The sequence below is a fragment of the Canis lupus genome, chromosome 2, assembly GCF_048164855.1.
Source record: "Canis lupus baileyi chromosome 2, mCanLup2.hap1, whole genome shotgun sequence".
Classification (NCBI taxonomy): domain Eukaryota; kingdom Metazoa; phylum Chordata; class Mammalia; order Carnivora; family Canidae; genus Canis; species Canis lupus.
Window position 1 is genome coordinate 2,977,374 of NC_132839.1, and position 17,019 is coordinate 2,994,392.

A 17,019-nucleotide genomic window follows, 5' to 3' on the forward strand; every position below is an offset into this window, starting at 1 on the left:
TTTGGGAAATCCAGTGGGTAAAAACAATAGTTCACTGTAGTGATTTCTAGTCAGTTGAATATATTTTTATATATTTATTTCCCTATTGGATAGCTTCTTCTGAAATGGCTGTTCTTGTCATTTGCCCATTTATCTTTTGGTTTATTCATTTTGCTGATTTCAGTTTGCCTTTCCACACTCGTTAGACTATTTTATGATGAGTGAAAGTTATTAACTTCAATGAGGTTGAATTTACTCCTTATTCAAATAGTTTGTCCAGTTCTAAAAATCATTCCCCACATCTATATCATAAAAAATATGTTTTTGTATATCTAGTCCCAAAGTTGTGAAATTGCCTCTCATATTAAGGTCATTAAAGAATTTGTGATTACGGTTTAGGATAGGAATCTAGGGGTTTCCCCCAAATAGTTAGCCAATAGTCCTATACTGTTTACTGAAAACTGTTTTGTTCACACTATCAGATATGTTCTATATGTTCTATATTTCCCATATATACAATGGACTTAATATGGGCTTTCAGATATGTCCCATTTGTGAATTTATTCATCCTTTTGTTAAAATCATGCCACTTTAGTTATTTGCTACAAATTGATAGTGAGTCTTCACATTTTATAAGACAGTTTCTTTCACTTCTTTGCTTTTTTTTTTTTTTTTTTTTTACTATTGAACCTGTATAAATTTCGGAATTAGATTGATTTTTGAACAATTTTTTTAAATGGATTTTGTCTAAAATTGCACTGAGCTTATCGAACAATTTTAGGAATTTACTCCTTTATGACACTAAGTTTCTACTCTATGAACATAGCATAGCTTTTCATTTAGTGATTTTCAAATAAGTTCAATAAAGTTTTTTAAATTTCGTAATAAACATGTTTTGTTGGATTTATTTCCAGTTTTTTTTGCTCTTATCTTTTTCAAACTTTCATTACAAAACATTTAAAATATGTAGAAATAAAGGTCCATGCATCAAATTAGAACAGATGTCTTTATCAAATACTTAGGAGTTATTTATTGGTAACAGATATCTGCTAAAAGATAACAGATATCAAGTGCATATTATTTATATAAGAAAAAATGATATGTAGTAATCTTCTAACTTAAAGTATAAAACAAGTATAAATCAGAGAAGCAGGCATTTGGATTCAAAACAAGCCATTCGCTTACTTGCCAGCACTGATCAGTCTTTAATACTACAGAGAGCACAATTATTAATTATATGTTATTGTGAAATGAATTGATATTTATTTTACAAATACAAGTAGAAAATGGAATATTTTATTTCAGTAGATGCCTTTATAGATGATGATGGAGAGTTGACTTTTAACCTTACTCTCTACATCTCTTTCTTATACAGAATAGGAGCTCCTTTCATTTTTTATTTTATTTTTTAATTTTTTTAAAAAGATTTTATTTTTTTATTCATGAGACACACAGAGAGAGGCAGAGACCCAGACAGAGGGAGAAGCAGGCTACCTGTGGGGAGCCGGATGTGAGACTCGATCCCAGGACCCCGTGGTCACGCCCTGAGCCAAAGGCAGACACTCAACCGCTGAGCTGCCCAGGCACCCCAAGAACTCCTCTTAAAGCTCTCTGCCAAAAAAATAAAGGTCTCTGCCAGTTTTCAAAATCTTGGATCATGCTCCAGAGAACCAGCTGAAGTAGAGTCCCCATCATTATCAAAGGAAATGAGGGAAAAATAAATCCCATTGTAATAAAAGTATTATAAGTTTTGGGTAGGAAAATGGGCATCTGGAAGAATTTCTTCCCCTTCATTCTTTTAGAAAACAGGTAGACAACAACAAAAAGTCCTCAAATCTTTTACTTAGCTGTGGTCAGTGGCTTAATACAAACTCTAACTGTTCATCCTTTTCATGATCTCTAACTACTTTGGAGGAAAAATATCTTTTAATTCTTCATACTGGTGTGGTGAATTGCTCAGAGGCTTGAAGATGGATATAAACAAAAGATGATGAAAGTTACTGTTAGACTAATCTAGTAAGAGCTGAGTATTAAAAAAAGAAATAGTAATTCATTCCTTAATCTCTGGAGATGATTTCTTTCATGTAGAATGTAGATGTTTCCCTTTTCTTCCATTGCTATTTATTTAAGGAACACCGAAGTAGACTGTGCTTACTTAACTTTAAGTTCCAATTTTTATTTCTATAGGATGTAAAACAAGTTGTAAATGTCACTGAGAACTAAAAGAAAAAGAATGCAGAAATAAGACTAGCCATTTTAAGGATGAATGTTTAAGATGTGAAAAGGAACTAGTATATTAATTGCACAGGTTTAAAGGAAAACTAAGAATTATCTATTCTTCCTCTCAGTTGAAAAAATCATACATTTTAAATATTATATTGAATTTGATATATGTATAATACATGCTTAATACAAATTGGTATGAAGTTAAGTCCTTTACTAAAAAAAATTGGATTTTAGGATATAGCCCTTGACTATACACAGAAAGTCAGTTGTATTCGCTAGTGCCTTGGCAGATACTGACACAATCGTATTTTGAAAATAATGCATTTAATGAATAACTACTACACAACAGAGATTATTAAGTAAAAGCTAGTGGACAACTGGAAAAATCCCAAATCTGCATGGACAGTAGACCAAACCATAGTATAGTCATCAGATGTTACATAATGAACATGAATGGATTATATTTACATATAAATTATGCACTATAATAAATTATTACATATAAATTATGTACTATAAACTATAATACAAACTTATTATTAAATAAGTTTGAGCTAAAGAATCAAGATGCAAAAAAAATGGTATACCTTATAATGCCACTTACATAAAGTTTAAAAAGAATCATAACTGGTATGAAGTATTGTAATGTAGAAAGGACCAGTGACTGGAAAGAGGGCACAAAGGGCCTTTTGTTACTTTGGCAATATTTTATTTCTTGATAAGGGTGTTGTTTAATATAATGCAGAGCGCATTCACCTAGTGGTAATATATCAAGTTGTACACTTATGCAATATTTTCTGTATAATAATTTAATTGGGTCTACATGGAGAAAAATATCTAGGATATATGGCTAAAAGAAATCTTCCTACCTCCACTATGACTTACATCTAAATATATCTTGACAGGAACAGCTGGACTTTAAAAAAAATTAGTGAAATAAATACCTCAGATTATTTAAGACATTAATTGCTGTAACTCGTGAGTTCTTCTTGGATATTTTAGAAGAAAAGGGAAGTCATAAAATTATATAGACTGGCCATGGTATATTGGAACTAGCCAACCATTTTTTAAAAATTTCTATCATGGCCATGTAGACCTAACCGTAAATTCACGGACACTTGAAGTCTCAAACAAGGATACCAATCCATGGGTTTTTACTACCTTATTCTTAAACCACAAAGAAGTAGTCAAAAAAAAAAAAAAATCAATGTCTCCATTTGCTCTTAAAACAGTTCTACTTCTTCTGTAACAATAGAAGTTCTACTTCTTCAGACAAAACTCTGCTTAGCATTTCATGAGCTAGCTGAATTGTAATTGCAGCAGTGGTCTAACACAAACAAGGCAACTTTGGCAAGTAAAAGCTCCATAAACTAAAAATGTCACCTTAGGATATCAGCATCTTGAAAATTGTGTTAACTCCCTTTGCTGTGCATCAACTTTCAATATCGATGTCCACAAATGAATTTTCATAGTTTCTTATTCTATCTCCCACTTTTCATTTTAACACTCCGAATCTTATTTTGTATAATTTACCCTGTATCTGTTTCTATATATACACACGCAAAATGTGGTAGAAAACTGAAGTCAGTTTCTGGATAATCCAAGCCAAAAAATGGCCCCAGTTGCCTAGATATTTCAGATGAAGTTGTGTTTCTCTTAGTTGGAGTTATAAGGATAATTATTGCAATTCTGTATTTTACATGCATAGGCAAATCCTTAGAATTCAGAGTGTAGAAAAGTGCTGAGGGCAGTGATTTCAAAATGAAAGGAAGGGATCTATTTAAAGTAGAGTAAGAATTTGAATTTATGGTTATTATTTTGGCTTAAAGTTAGAAAACATGCTCTTCTTAATATTTCATTAACATTTTAGTGATCAGATTGATTTTCATAGTATGTAAATTAAAGTGGGCACCATATAGCAGCAAAACTGGATCAGTGTTGATGATTAACATGGGGAAAAAATCATAGCATGGGATATAGTCAGCTTTGCTGTGAATATATAATAAAAAATGCAGTTCTTGCCGGGAGATTCGATGGCTGAGACATGTCACATGATAATGCTATTCAGAATGTAATAATGAATGCCTTTCCACTATAATAACACCTATTCTAATCCTCTCATTCTAAACTGAACATAAATATAAAGGATATTAAGAATATTTGAGACGTCAATGAAATAAAATGTTGTCACAGGATAATGGTCTCCTGCTGCTTCATAAAATACCAAGCCAAAGGCAAGACTTACATTTTCAGAGTAGAAGACATTAATCCCGTGACAGTGTTTTATTGCAGTGATTGTATTTCTATTATACAAAATGAGCATGTAGATTTAATCAATGCATTTGATATATGTTGATGTAGTAAATTGACAGTGGCTTATCATCATTATGAAATTGTTGTATTCTTGTAGGCAGTTTATTAGTGAAAATACAGATGTTTTAGGATATTCAACTTTCAAGTTGAGGGGCAACAGAGGTTTCTGACTAGCTGGAGGTTGGTTTTCCTTAAGAAGTAATAGTTAACAACTGAAGGACAGTATGATTGACATACTCGAAGAAGTTTATGTAATAGTCTTGTTAATATTATTCCATATTTTAATGTGCTGACAGGCAAAACATAATAAATATCATTATTTGAGCAGAAAACCACAACACAAAGTTGAACTCATTCTCAAAGTGCTTTACTTCACTAGACGAAACTAGTTTTGTCACTTTGAGTGATTGGTGAGTAACAGTGATACCATTAAGGCTATAGCATCAGTCCATATTTCTAAATACTCCTATAATACAAAAAATTAAAAACAAAACAAAAAAATAATACAAAGACCCATTGTGTAAGATAGCTTTTGACTTCTTGTGGAAGCTCGACCATCTAAGCCAAACCAACCATAATTTCAAGAGGAAAATGGAAACCCATTGCTTGCTTTCTATTGTAGAAATACTTTAATGCCAAGGTAGTTGGATGTTTTCTATTGAATGTATTTAGAATATTGTGTTTCATTTATATTTACTCTTTAACATCTGAAATAGGCCTTGGGTTTGCTTTTCAAGCTTTTCAATTTTTTAAATGGACTAGTACAAAGGCAGGTCTGATTTCCCATACCTTCTTGTCCTATTTGTTGATTATCTTAAAATAAGTGAATTTTGTATTTCTGAGACCATCTGTGTTATCCATCCTTTGTTTCTTGGTGCTGTATACAAGGCCAAAAATCTGAAAATTAAAAGTTCAGTCTTCACTAAACAAGAAATAAGGTAACTGAAAAAGCTATTTTTCTAAAAATGCAAATCATCAAGCATATATATCCTACAGGCCATTCAGGAAAAATCAGAAGGAATAACATCTGGAAAATGCTGGCCGAGTTGAGCTAGTCTCCCATAACGCTTGTCATACTCTTGTCAAGTTGTTCATTACATGGGCCATCCACTGTCTGATTACTTCTTTTTATGAAAAGAAGACCTAGAGTCATTATGACAATATTTCTTCTTTATTAATCACAAATAAATCTTTAGGGTAATTTTGTTAGGATTCCATTTTTTATCATCACATACTATATTAGTTTGCTATGTCTTCGATTAAAAAAAAAAAAAGTACCACAGACTGGGGCAGTTCTAGAGGCTAAAAGTCCAAGACCAAGTGTCAGCAAGGTATGGTTGCTCCTGAAATATCCGTTTTTGGGTTGCAGATGGCTGCCTTCTCTTTGGGACTCACATACACGTGGACTTCTCTCTGTGCAAGGGCGTTCCTGACGCCTTGTTGTATTTCGCAGTTTCCTCTTTTTATAAAGATACCAGTCAGATGGGACCAGGATTTATCTATATGACCTCTTTTAACCTTATCCTTTTAAAGGCCCTTTGTCCAATTATACTCACATTCTGAGAAACTGCAAGTTAGAACTTTAACACAGGAGTTTTAGGAGACATAGTTCAGCTTATAACACATACTAATAAGATATCCTTTGAATTTAATATCATGCATTAAAAAACCTGAAGCATTAAGTGAAAATAGGTTCCCAACACCAACTATAAAGTTAGCGATAAAGCCATAACAATATATGATCTTCAAAAAACATAAAAAAGAATTCTTTATTGAAAGGATTGTCACATTTATTCTTCTAGATCTTTGACCAGAACCCCAAATATATCATTGTACTGTAATTTTACACTGATAAAGATTTATCTGTGTATTGAATTCCCCTTCTACTCTACGTCTTTTTTTTCCTATGAGGAGTAAGTTCTTTGAGATGAGAGACTATGATTTATATAAGTATATATTGCACTTCACACCTAGCACAGGACCTGGGCACTCTATAAATATCAGGGAAGTAAATAGACAATTGGATGGATGCACAGATGGGTGGATGGATGGATGATATTTTTTGTATGTCACTTATTAATTTAAGGCTGGTATTTAGGTATTTTGTACCCGGGCTTATGGCTGATGAGGAAAAAACTCTCAATCATGGCAGAAGGTACGTCAGGAATATTATCCTTTAGTGTATGCATAAAACTAGCTCTTAAAATATGACCACCAAACAGATTTAAGAAAGATTTTATTGCATGGCCACCAGCCAAAGACACTGAGCAGAAAATAGAAAGGAAATGAAATTATACTGTCTTGAAATCCAGGTGGGGTTTTGCACATACTTCCTTGTTAAACATCCATCTAGTTGCCAGTCTGCCTCTGAATTAGAGGCAGAGGTAGAGCTGTGAACACTTAACATATGTGTAGCTCCAACCAGACGGTAAATCCTCAGTAGTCTGGGGGGCAAGCTGGGAGAGGTGTTTCCATTAATTCATTTTCTCCACCATTGTTCCTTGAGCACAAATTTATATGCCGTCTTTAGGGACTTTCCCCCCCATCACCAGGAAATACCTGTATCTTAAGCTTAACAAGAGAATTAAAAAAATATGTATATTATGGAAAAATGAGGAAACATAGGTAAACAAAAAGACACAAGGAAAGCTACAGTCATTGTAATTCTACTTCCTGGTGGCAACTACTGATAACATTCATTGAATAGACATCCTAACCTGGACATATCCTCAGGTGTGTGTGTGTGTGTGTGTGTGTGTGTGTGTGTGTGTGTGTGTTAAATCCACATCGACACAAATGAGCCTGTTCCTGCCTCAGTCGGCTTGGGGCACCAGGAGGATGTGCAGGGCCGCAGGGACGCAGGTGCTCGGTAAGCCGTGTGTCCCCTCTCCGGGCCGTCTCAGGTGTGATCGCAGGTGGCCTCCGGGCACCGCTGACTACGTGTCCTCTAGCCCAAGGGGGCCTCTTCTGGTGCAGGCTGCTCTCTGTGCCATGTCGCCTTGCAGCTGAGCGAGGTGCCCCGTGCACGTTGGGCTGTCCGGGGGACAGGTGCCTCTTGTGGAACACCCTGTACATTGCCAGGCCAGAGGAAACGCCCGAGGGCTTCTCACAGTGGGGATGTTACCATGCCACCTGCAGCAGATGGAGTGGGTGGGCCGTGGGGGGCAGTCAGTGTGGCCACAGGAGCCCTGACTCCCAGGAACCTCCTGGAGGTGGTCAGCAGGTGGGAGGCAGGCCCAGGTGAGCCTGGGTGTCGGTGCCATGGTGCTTGTCGTGCTGCTGCTGCACCCCGGGGAGACCAGAAGTCCGCGCGGCCGGGAACGGAGCTCTCGGAGCAGGAGATGTGGCTCATGTCCTCTGTCCTCAGCATGGGTTCCAAGCCGGAAGGAGGACGGAGACGTTATTGTGACCTCAAGTCGGTCCCCAGCGCGCGAGTGCATGTTCCAAGTACTGAAACTAGAGAGTGACCGCAGTCACTGAACAGTTGCTCTAAATGATCATTCAACAACACCGCAGGAAGCAGGGCTGCGCGTACCCACTTGAATGAGCTGGTTTTACATTCTTTGGAAAGAAAGATACACAGTAGCGCCATTACCGCTACTGAGGGCTGCTCTATTTTTAGTTTGAGGAACCACCCAACTGTCTTCCACAGTGACCACACCAGTTTGCGTTTCTACTACATGAGGGTTCTCATTTATTCACATCGTCCCCAACACTTTGCTTTTTGTGTTTTTGATTTGAGCCATTTTGAAGGTGTGAGGTCATAGCTCATTCTGGTTTTGATTTATATTTCTCTGATGATGAGTGATGTTGAGCATGCTTCCATGAGCCTATTGACATTTGTAGGTGTTCTTTGGAGAAACATCTCTGCGTATCTTCTGCCTATTTTTAAAAAAATTTATTATTATTATATATATATATAATTGGAGTTCAATTTGCCAACATATAGCATAACACCCAGTGCTCATTCTGCCAAGTGCCCCCCTCAGTGCCTGTCACTCAGTCACCCCAACCTCCCACCCACCTCCCTTTCCACCACCCCTTGTTCATTTCCCAGAGTTAGGAGTCTCTCATGTTTTGTCACCCTCATTGATATTTTTTAAGTGGATTATTTGATTTGGGGGTGTTAAGTCGTATAAGCTCTTTAAATATTTTGAATACTAACCCTTTATTGGTTATATTGTTTACAGGTATCTTCTCCCATTTAGTGGGTTGTCTTTAGCTTTGTTTCCTTTGCTGTGCAAAAGCTTTTTGTTGTGATGTAGTCCCAATAGTTTGTTTTTGCTTTTGTTTCCCTAGCTTTAGGAGATAAATCTTAAAAAATGTTGCTATGGCAAATGTCAGAGAAATTGCTGCCTGTGCTTTCTTTTAGGATTTTTATGGTTTATGTCTCACATTTAGGTCCTTAATCCGTTTTATTTTTGTGCGTGATGTAAAAGTGGTCCAGTTTCTTCTTTTGCATGAAGCTGTCCAGTTCTCCCGGCACCATTTCTTGAAGAGACATTTTTCTCCTCGCCTATTCTGGCCTTCATTGTCAAAGATGAATTGACCATATACTTATGGGTTTATTTCTGGGCTCTCTATTCTATTGATCTATGTATCTATGTTGTGCCAGTACCATACTGTTGTGAGTACTCCAGCTTTGTAATATAACTTAAAGTCTGGAATTCCAATACCACCAGTTTTGTTTTTTTCTTTTTCAAGATGGCTTTGGCTATTCAGGGTCTTTTGTGGTTCCATATAAATTTTCTTTTTAACTTTTAATGTGTTACTAACTCTTGAGGATATTTTCCAATTTTAAAGTGAAAAGTACTACATAATGTTGGTTGTAATTATACATTTTTAAAAATTACAGGTCTCTGGTTATTACTGATTTGCAGGTGCAGTGTTTTGCTGATTTACCTGCCATAATATTTTTATTTACTAATTTTATTGGCCCACAGCTTCCTTCTATTGCCCATTGTTTAAAAAAGATAGTCTAAATTTATTTCTAATTGAGTTTCAACTCTTTTGATTTACTAAGAATTTTTAAAACTTTAAAATGTTGGTATTATGTTCTCCTGGTTATCATTTATATTTAAATTTCTTTTTTGTTGTCTTAGCCATACACACATTTTGTCTAATTTTCAGTTTTTCTCTAGTCCAATGAGTCAGTATTATCACATATGTTTTTCTGTCTTTGGTGTCAAACTTAGAATGGCCTTCTTACCTTCATATGGCCTATATTTTATACTTAAGTCTTACATTTAAATATAACTGAAAATATAAAAATTGTCAAATAGTAAAAATAATAGAACACACAAGGGTGGGTATTTAAAAGAGGTGGGCTCTTTCCACATTTTCTTCACTTTGCTCATATTCGTTTTTTTCTTTGTTTTTTTATTGATAAAAGAAATTATAGTTGCAAGGACATTTTCTTACTTCCATCCATGTATCTTCCCTCTCTTTTCAGAAGAAATCACTATCCTAAGATTTCCAGGTGTCATTTGTGTCCAGGTGTCTATACATGTTCTAGATATATCAATAAGCAATTTACTTGCTTTGTTCCAATGTTTTAAATTTTTATTAACATTCTAATATTGCAACAAATCTTTTTACTCAAAATTGTAGTTCTGAAATTAACTTTTTACTCAAAATTGTAGATCTGAAATTATCTAATGTGCCAGTTATTTTTTCCCCAACATTATGTATTTTAGAACTACCTATGCTAATGGTTATAGATCTAGTTTGCTGCTATATACAGTGTATACAAACCTCAGATCATCTGTTGTGCTACCAATGGACAATTAGGTAATTCCAATTTTTTAAATATCTCATTTCTAGTGTTAGAATGAATATTCTAGGTCATGTTTCTTTGGGAACATGAGTAAGAGTTTCCAAGAGAGACACACCCAGAAGAAAACTGTTGAGTCATACAGGTGTGGGTATTAAACTTTGCTTGTTATTGCCAATTGTTCTCTGAAGTGATTGTTTAATTTACAGAGCATGTGTAAGAATTCCTGATAATTCAAATTCTTGACAAAACTTAAAGAGATTTAAATTTCTTCACTAGTATGTGAAAGAGCATCCCATTGTTGCTTTGATTTGCATTATCTTCTCTGGTTGTACATTTCTTAATATGTTGATGGGCCATTTTGAATCCTCTTTCATGAAATATCTGACCATATCCTGTGCTACATTTTCTACTGTTGTTTGAATTTTTCTCATTAATTTGATTTCTTAAATTTAAATTTAAGTGTTGCCCAGATTTTTCCCAAAATAGAAGCTTTCTTTTAATTTTCTTTAAATGTGTTTTGAGGTATAAAAGTTGCATACTGTTTTCAATTTACAGTTTTAAGTATTCTGCATTTGTGTATCTTGCTTAAGAAATTCTTCCCTTTCTTGTTATCCTAAACTATTCTCCCTTATTTTCTTGAGAAATCTTCACAGTTTTGTTCTTCACATTTTGGTCTTTAGCCCACCTGGTTAAAACACTTTATTTTTGTGTATAGTAAAAAATAAGAATCTGTTACCATTTCCCATTCTGGATCACAAATTGTCTTGGTATACTTTTATTGAATAGTCTACTCTTTGCAACAAATTTGTAATGTTATGTCATTTACCATACACATCTCGTGTTTCTCTACTTGGTCCTTTGTCTTTATGTTTCTGTCCCAATTACTCAGTGCTTTAATGATTATAGCTTTCTAATGAGTCTTTGATGGTGACAGGGCAAATCTTCCTTTCTAGTTTCTCAAGTATAACATGGTCTTCTCTATTCTCAATCCTTTATTTTTTATAGATTTTGGGTTGAATTTGTCCAATTCTATACAGTCTTGTTAAAACTTTTATTTGAATTGTAATGAGTTTATAGATCATTTGGGAATGTTGTAATCTCCATGATAGGTCTCCATTTACTTAGATCTTTTGTTCCTTCATCAAATTATATAAATTTCTTGAAAAACCTCTAATTGGATACTGCATAAACTACTGAGCACTCTACATCTTACTACAGTTGATAGTTTTTGGATTCCTTTGTATTTCTATGTATAGATTTTATCACATGCAAATAATATTATTTATATGCTATTCCTTCTTTTAATATCTTGACTAGGATGTCTGTAATCTTGAAAAGAAGTGATAATGAGCATCTTTGACATTTTTCTCTGAATCAAAAGAGATTTCTCTAAAGTCACACTATTAAGTGTATTTTTCTTTTCTTTTCTTTTCTTTTCTTTTTTTTTTTTTTTTTTTGCTGCAGTTTTGGAGAGGTATATTTTTTTAAGTTAAAGAAGTCCCCCTTGGAGCACCTGCTTTCAGCTTGAGTTATGATCCCGGGGTCCTGGGATTGAGTCCTGCATCAGGTTCCCTGCTCAGTGGGGAGTCTGCTTCTGCCTTTGCCCTTGCCTCTCCCCCCTGTTCATGCTGTTCCCCCCCTCCCTCAAATGAATAAATCTTGTAAAAAAAAATAAGTCCCCCTTTAATTCACAGAGTTTTAAGATGCATTTATCTTGGGACTGAATCATTTTTTTTCATCTATTGAGATAAAATAATAATTTTTCCCTCTAACCTTATAAATGTTAAATTAAATAGAAAAATCTTAAATGTTGAGCTCTCCTTGCATTATTGATCTATTCTACCTCATTTTTTATCAATATTGCCAACACTGCTTTTTATGATTTATTGGAATTTTTAGCATCTTTTTTGCATTCTGTTTTCTCAGTATCTCTATATTTTCTTTTTTTCAGTATGCTTTAACAAAGTAGTATTTTGGGATTTTATTTTATATTTTTCCAATCTCAGCATCTATTTCTTTTTAGGGTTAAGTGAATAAGTTTCCTTTCTCATTGCTTACTTTTTGAAAGCCATATTGTTTAAGTGTGATTGTTAAGTGATTTTTTTTAATGGGGGGAGGTAGAGGGGCAGAGAGAGAGAGAGGGAGAGAAAGAATCCCAGGCAGGCTTCATGCCCAGTGTGGAGGCAAACGTGAAGCTGAGATCATGACCTGAGCCAAAAACGAGGGTCTAATGCTCAACTGACTGAGCCACCCAGGTGCCCCTTTTTAGTTTTTAATATTTAAATTTTTTTTTCTGGGCAGCCCTGGTGGCTTAGAGGTTTAGTGCCACCTTCGGCCCGGGGTGTGATCCTGGAGACCCAGGATCGAGTCCCACATTGGGTTCCCTGCATGGAGCCTGCTTCTTCCTCTGCCTGTGTCTCTGCCCACCCTCCCCTCTGTGTCTCTTATGAGTAAATAAATAAAATCTTAAAAAAATATTTTTCTTTTTTAAAACATAATTAAAAGTACAGGTTTTTATTGCCAAGAGGATTAAATATTTAAAATAATTCCTGCTAAATAGTAAGTGTTCGAAAAATGGCAGCTATTTTAGGTAGGTATCTGTTACCTCTTCAATTTGCCCTTTATTCTATTAAAAAAATTTCAATTGTTTTGGGGCAGCTGGGTGGCTCAGTGAGTTAGGAATCTGCCTTAGCTCAGGTCATGATCTCCGTGTCCTGGGATTGAGCCCCACATCAAACTCAGCAGGGAGTCTGCTTTTCTCTCTCTCTCTCTCTCTCTGCCCCTCCCCACTGCTCATTCTCTCTCTCTTTCTCTCAAACAAATAAATGAAATCTTTAAAAAATAAAAATTCAATTGTTTTAAAAATTTTCCTCCAGAAATATTCTTTGTGTTTTTTTTTTTTTTTTTTTTTTTTTTTTTTTTTTTTTTTTTTTTTTTAGAATAACCTGGCTGTTTAGATTCAGGGTCATATTATTCATTTTTTTTTATTTTGAATGCAATTTTTTAAGAGCAGTTTTAAATTCACAGCAAACCTGAGTAGAAATGTTATTGATTTTTAAGTCTTAATTTTCAGGGTGTCTGGGTGGCACACTTGGTTGAACATGTGACTCATGGTTTTCGCTTAGGTCATGATATCAGGATTGAAATGGAGCCCTGTGTAAGGGCTTGAGTTTCTGTCTACCTCTCCCTCTGCGCCGCCCCCTCCCCCCCCCGCCCCCCCCCCGACCACACACTCTCTCTCTCAAACAAGTCTTTAAATAATCTTCTTTTTCTTTTCTTTTCTTTTCTTTTCTTTTCTTTTCTTTTCTTTTCTTTTCTTTTCTTTTCTTTTCTTTTCTTTCTTTTCTTTTCTTTTCTTTTCTTTTTTCTTTTCTTTTTTCTTTTCTTTTCTTTTTTTTAAAGATTTAATTTATTTTTTCATGAGAGACACAGAGAGAGAGAGGTGCAGAGACACAGGCAGAGGTAGAAGCAGGCTCCACGCAGGGAACCCGCGGCAGGACTCGACCCCGGGACTCCAGGATCATGCTCTGGGCGGAAGGCAGACGCTCAACCACTGAGCCACCCACGGATCCCCATGAATTTTATTTTTCACATAATTTCAGTCTGAAGATGGATGTTGATCCTGGCTAAGTCTTTTCTCTTTTTTATTCTCCACTTTTTAAGTATGACCCAAATCTTGACTTTTCAGTACTGGAGCTTCCTTAGCTACAAGAGATTTAAAACTTTGTCTTTGGTCTTAACTACTAATAGCATCAGCTGTGTTCTTCAGCTGTAAACCAAATGGAAGGAGAACAATGAATAGAAAAACAAAGGGAAGGTCTTTACCATCTGAAGCTAAGAAACTTATATTTCTCAAATAAACAGTAGAAGTCAATAAGATGTGCATTTTCCTCTGCAGATCTTCTCTTTGACACTACATTCAGTTCAGTGGCACTCTTGAGAGTTCTGACAAAATATATTTGAATACACAGATGTTTCTCCTCTCCACTGTTAATCTCTAAGTCCAAGCCACCATCATCTTTCCTTGATTATTATAGTGACTTCTCCACTTCCAGTTTTGACCCTCTTGAAACCAATCTGTGCTTTACTATTGGACTAATAGTTTACCTCCCTGAGTGAATGATTTTACCTAGGAGGTATCTCTTTATTCTAAGAAGAGAAGTAGAGGGAATCTTGACGTATGATTGATCTCTACAAGGGTAATAAGAACCACTGCATCCAATGACAAAATTGCCCTCATTTACCTTGTGTCCTGAGTAATGTCTATTTCAGTAGTAATTCTTGGAGTTCACGAAGTGTTCTTGGATATCCCACCCTACATTATTTTCCCAACTCAGAAATGTTATAGCACTTAGCGTTTGCCCCAAAGTTTAGACCTAAAATTATGTTATTTTACATGGTTTGTATGCTGATAATTTTATTACCTCATATTTATTATTACTTCCCTCTTTTTAAAAAAAGATTTATTTATTTATTCATGAGAGACAGAGAGAGGCAAGGACACAGGAAGAGGGTGAAGCAGGCCCCATGCAGGGAGCCCAAAGTAGGACTCGATCCCAGATTCTAGGATCATGTCCTGAGCCAAAGGCAAACGCTCAACCACTGAGCCACCCAGGGATCCCTACTTCCCTTAGTTTAAAATTAGTTTTCCTTCATTATCTCCTTATTCTTTTATTTAACTTAGTGTTTACCTTTATGTTCTAATGCTAGATTGTAAACCTATTGAGAATTAGGATAATATATTTTATTCCTGTGTTTTCTGTATTGATCTGATAATAAATGTTCAACGAGCATTCTAATTGATTTATTGATAGGGCTAAAATGGAACTCCTGGGTCAAATAATTCCTTTAAGGATATAAGTAATCATAATTTGAGGTACCTTATATTATTTTGAAAAAGTAGGGGACATAACACATTGGAGCAAATATGTTTGAAAGAGTGAGCCACTGAATCATGATTTGAGTCTTTACAGGAATGAAAAATGTTTTTCCCAATGCCTTTGATTAAATTTAATGGATGGTCCTAGAGCAACTCAATTAGGTTAACATGTCTGGAAAAATAAAATAGTCAATTTGATAGTTAAATATAGACCCTGGTTCTGACATTAAAATCAATACTGAATAAGCCTACATTTTTCTCATTACTCTCCTTCAAATTTAAAGAGATTATAGTTTAAAAAATAATTTTCACTTTAAGGGTCAATTGTTCAGGTTAAATTCATTAGCAACATACGTTATGAGGCAGCTGTGATATAGCATTAATGACACTTCAATTGTTATTGAAAAACTTTAGCTCCAGTTTTTGTTCACAACTAGCTATGTGAATTTAAGCAATGGACTCACCAGAGGCTCTGTTTCTGAATATGAAATTGGAATAATTTTGTCTGCCTCCTGAATTTCATGAGATTATAAGGATTAAAGGAAATAGTGCCTATGAAAGCATTTCTACACTTAACAGCATTTCTAGAGAAAAATAATTCTTTATCTCAAGAGCTAATTTCATTTTAATAATATCAAATTATTATTTTAGACTATAAAAAAGTCATGTCCTGAAATGTATTTTATAAATAAAAACACCTTTATTCTAACTAAGAAACTCGCTTTCATGCATCCCTTGATCTGCTAACTAGGCCTTCTGACAACAAGATAAAATAAATAATTTAATTACAACAAAAACTATGACAATGTCTCTCTTTGCTCCAGGTAAGGCTGTGAAAGAGCTCATGTTAGATTTTCTACATAGATTATAACCTCATGAAAGGTCAGTATCCTATTGTATTTGGATAATAGTTTTGCATAGAGGGGACTGAATGCAGCCAGATGAGATGTGGCTATGGAGACAGTGGCCTCTTGAACTTCTGTTCTGAGTACCCTGTCCCTCGTGGTGAATAGTCTTTATAAACAAGAGCCCAAATACAATGTTTGTTACAACAAAAGAAACTCAATAATTGCTTGCTGTAGTTCCAGTGAGGAAGGTGAAATAATGACAGAGAGAATGTAGTTGATGGGCTCACATCTGTCACCTTGGCTCGCACTGACCTCTGTCTACACTTTAGGATCACTCGTGATCATTGGGGCAGGCTACAAACAGCCTTTCTGTGTTTTCTCCCTCAAATGGCCATTTTTATAGTCACTCCAGCATTCTTTTGATTAATGTTAACATGTTGTATGATTAGTGTTAGCATGGAATATGGTTTTCTGTTCTACTTTCAACCAACTTGTAGGTAGGCGTGTGTGTCTTTTGGCAGATTTTACTTTAGTCTTTCTTTAGCCAATCTGTCAATCCTTTACCATTGAATTGGGATGTTCAGACTATATACATCAAACATAATTATTAATATGATTTGGTTTAATTTTACTCTCTTTCTCTTTTTTTCTATGTATCCAGTTCTATGCTTTTGTCCTTATTTTTGAATTAGTTTGGAATTAATTGAGCATTTTATGATGCATTTTATCTCCTTTGTTGGTGTATTAGGTATAGCTCTTTGCTGTGTTAATTTAGGTGGTTGCTAGATGGGTCACGGTATACATCTGTAGCTCATCATAGTCAACTTCCCAGTGCTATTGTAATACTTGACCTATCATATAAGAACACTATACTTTTATCTCTCCCCTCCTGGCCTCTGTGTTATTCTTGTCATGAATTTTACTTCTGCCTAGATTGCAAATCATACAATAGATGTTATAATTTTTACTGTAAATAGTAAATACAACAAAAGATAGAA

The 17,019-nt window shown here is 35.0% G+C and overlaps 1 protein-coding gene and 1 long non-coding RNA gene across 18 annotated transcripts in view; one reads left to right on the forward strand and one right to left on the reverse strand.

Moving 5' to 3' along the window:
* The window catches only part of TMEM232 (transmembrane protein 232), a 248,986-nt gene that overhangs the window by 141,086 nt on the left and 90,881 nt on the right, over positions 1 to 17,019 (forward strand). The window lies entirely within an intron of this gene.
* The window catches only part of LOC140611412 (uncharacterized), an 86,279-nt gene continuing 76,532 nt past the window's right edge, over positions 7,273 to 17,019 (reverse strand). The window contains exon 4 of the long non-coding RNA XR_012012628.1: positions 7,273 to 8,400. This is a non-coding gene — a long non-coding RNA (uncharacterized lncRNA). The remainder of the gene's footprint in view (positions 8,401 to 17,019) is intronic.